Source organism: Dreissena polymorpha, chromosome 5, assembly GCF_020536995.1.
Source record: "Dreissena polymorpha isolate Duluth1 chromosome 5, UMN_Dpol_1.0, whole genome shotgun sequence".
Classification (NCBI taxonomy): domain Eukaryota; kingdom Metazoa; phylum Mollusca; class Bivalvia; order Myida; family Dreissenidae; genus Dreissena; species Dreissena polymorpha.
Window position 1 is genome coordinate 121333629 of NC_068359.1, and position 3789 is coordinate 121337417.

Genomic DNA, 3789 nt, shown 5'->3' on the forward strand with positions numbered 1-3789 from the left:
ACTATTTGTGTATACAAAATCGAACGCGCGAGTTATGAAATTTTGATTTTAACGCAAATTTTCTCGATATTTCAAATTTTCAAGAACAATTGTACACATAACCATACTATTTGTATATCATTGTGTAGGCGCCAGTGTGCTGAACATTTTGATATATGTGGTTTGATATTTATTTTCTATATCTTCGTTGTACTAGTACAAATCACAAAACACAGTTGAAAAAATCACAGCGCGATAGTTGCTCTTTAATAAAGTTAGTGCGAAATCATATCGAGCTGCTTTCGTCAGTCGAACGTCATGAAAACATTTGAGTTCTCGGAATTGAAAATAAATATTGAATTGTTCAGGCTATGTAGAAAACTAAATGGGTATACGGGAATATTTTGTGCTGATGTTAAATGTTCAGTAATAAATATTTTGATGGATTACTCACATATTTGATATGATCTAGGATTATTTCAGAATAATAGGTTAGTAAATCTATGTTTGACTAGATTTTTTTATATACTCGCATTTTGTCGTTTTGACATTGACTCTAAAAATCTGCGTTGAGTACGCCTCATAACAAAATTTGAGACCTAAAGACCATGGATTTGCTTTAACTCGAAGGAAATACTGGATGGATTGTACGGACTCATGCTTATCAATTTTTATGCCCATTCAAGCTGTGAGTGTGAATATTTCGGCTTGTATGGTCATGAAAAAATATCATCACAAAGTCAATATTGCTAGGATTTTTGCAAGGTAAGTATGATTTTTTGATTTCTCATCAAATACACATTCAGTCGTAACTCAAATCATGAAGAATAAACATTTTCCATGTGCTTTTCTGTCATTCTTCGTTTGGTCGTTGAAGGGTTCGGACGTGTTTTTCGAAGCTCTCGACGTCGTGACCTCATTATAATTTGAACTGCGCGGGTAAAGAACGCTCAGTTGCGACTTGGATATTGACCAATACGGACGTGTTTTTATGCGCTCTGAAAAAAGTTTTGACTTTTAAATTTTTTTTACTACGACAGAATCTTAGTTGACTGATGGTCTTTGACAAAGACAGACTTGTTTTTGTGAGCTCTGAAAAAAATTTGACTTTGAAATATTTTTACGATTAAAAAGTTTCAGTTGACTTTTGAACGTTGACGAAGACGGACGTACTTTCGTGAGCTCTGACTATTGATGAAAAGTTTTCGCGTTATAGAATAGCGACTTGGTACTCAGGTTGTTGAATGACTGGATGACTGAAGTGTTAGGTTATTGTTATGAGATAACAACTTGACTTTGACTTGAGTTGTGAAATGAAATCATACTCTTATGCGATGTTAACTTTTGAACGTTTAGTATTGACTGACAACGAACTTTTGTGAGCGTTATATATGAAATGTTTGACTTACATTAATTTTTTTGAACGACTTGACTTCACTTTAAGTTTTGACATCGGACTGATCGGACGTGTTTTTTTAAGCCCTGACTGTTGTGAATAATTAAATTTATGTTGTGGTGTCAAGCGATTGACTGTCAGTTGAGGTTCAGATGTCGAGCTGTGCGGACGTGTTCATCGAGCTGCTGTCTACAAAAAACGTGAGTACAATTTTTTTTCGTTTTACTGTTTACAAGTTGCGTGATGATGTATGATGGTTGTAATGTGTTGGGTAGAAATTACTCAGTGCTGATACAGTGTCGATATGTTGTGATGAGCGATAATAGTGGATGATGGTGGAACAGAATATTCATTGAGCTATTTTGAGGAAGCGAACATATGATGGAAAAATGTTGCAAAAATATTAAATGACAATGTATTGAATCGCTTTTGTTGATATGTATGATATTGATTAAATTGTATTTGCATGCTGTAACATTTCTATTCCATTTCAGGGGGCTGTGGTGAGTATTGTAGTATAAATTTGTTTCAATAAATCATGATGAATGAAAACTGATTTTGATTCGTTTTGTACAGGTTTACTTGTATAGAAGTATAATGCGTTGGGTAGAAATTAGAATCTACTCAGTACTGATATAGTGTCGATATGTTGTGATTAGCGATGATGGTGTATGATGGTGGAACAGAATATGAGCTACTTTGGGGAAACGAACATATGATTGAAAAAAATTTGCAAACATAGTAGATAAATGATATGATATTGCTTAAATTGTATTTGCATGCTGTAACATTTCTATTTCATTTCAGGGTGCTGTGGTGAGTACTGTAGATTGTAGTGCATATGTATAGAATTCAATAAAAGATTATGACTGAAAACTGCTTTTGATTCTTTTTGAACAGTTTTAGGGACTATAAGTCTATAACAAAAATATGTCGGTTGGCGTTCATACAGCAATGTTTTGAGTAGTACAGAAATGTTTCTACGTTTGTGGTCGCCAGTTGTCTGTGATGTGTAAAGTGAAAAATACACGGAGCTTTGAATACAACAAACATTTACTGTTTTAACACAGATTGTGTGCTATGCATTTTTCGATGTAGATCTTTTTCAGATTTGACATGAAATGTAGACCTGACATTTGAACAGAGCTGGGAAACGAAAAGGTAAGTTTGTTAAATTTCACAATGAACACTTGTGTTTTGACAAAAGAAGAGATAAAGTGAGTTTTGTCATCATCATGGTTTCTTTCAGAGTATAACTCGTGAACAGATGAAAACCTATTTTTTGCTAGATTTTCATGTACTCTTTTTTTGGATGATAAGTATGTCAGTAACTCAAAATCATACGGCTAGTACAGTATGGAACATGAATGCTTTGTTCAGATTTTCAGATGTGTGCTGGCAGTTTAAGTCTGGCAGCTGAAGTGAACAGTCGTGATTTCTGGAGCTCCAACAAGATGCTAGAAGGTAAGTAACTATGTTTGTTTTGCATTGCATGTTTTTATATGTTTCAGACTTTCAAGCAGAGATGTCATGCTGACTGGAGTTGAGCACAGGGCAGTGACAAAGTGAAAGGTAAGTACTTTTGACTGAATGTTTGTTCTATGCATGTTTTGTTTTAATTCATTTCAGGAGTGCTTATCCAGTGATGATATGACAGTTGGAGTGAACAGTGGAGCCAAGCAGTCTTGTTTTTGGAGCTACTCAACAAGCCTTGAAGGTAAGTTTAGAATTTCTCAATGTTAGTGAATTGAAGTACTGTCACTTGCTTTTGGACAGTCGAACAGAACAGACGTGGTTGCGAGAGCTCTCATATCTGTTGTGTTAAACTGTTTTTATGATATGTTATGTTTGTTTGTTTGTTTGTGATGTACTATTTTTCAGATGCTGATGGCAGTGATGGGTTTTCAAGCTGACCTGAACAGAAAAGCACTCATATGGTAAGTACAAAATAGTTGTTATATGGGATGTTTTGTGCATGCTTTTATGTTTCAGGTGTACTTGCAGTTAGAGACGAAGACGATTCAAGAAGAGGACCATAGGTCAGAAAGTGGATGGAACATACAAAGGGTAAGTTGAACCTGTGTTTTTGTTTGATTTTTACCATGCATACTTTGCTTTGCTCTGTTTCAGATTTCACATGCAGAAATTAAACAGGATTTCAACTGCTGAGACACAATTCATCAAAAGCAAGGTAAGTTTTAATTCATTGATTTGAGTTGTACAATGTGTTCTTTACTTTATTTCAGATTCGAGTCACTGGTTTACACATGGAAGAAGATTTCCACGTCTGTTACTCAACTCTACAGAAGCAAGGTAAGTCGATCAAATTTTTGTTTTCATTGACTGCTGTAATGTGATGTTATGCTATTTTTCATGTGTGCTATGCAGAGATGGAGAATTCAATTTTAAGAAAG

The 3789-nt window shown here is 34.7% G+C and overlaps 1 long non-coding RNA gene across 1 annotated transcript; it reads left to right on the forward strand.

The window, feature by feature from the left end:
• The first annotated feature begins 951 nt into the window (after positions 1-951).
• On the forward strand, positions 952-3505 carry LOC127830965 (uncharacterized). The gene is made up of 3 exons (XR_008026339.1): positions 952-2839; positions 3005-3092; positions 3257-3505. It is a non-coding gene; the product is annotated as an uncharacterized LOC127830965 (long non-coding RNA).
• The last annotated feature ends 284 nt before the right edge of the window (positions 3506-3789 follow it).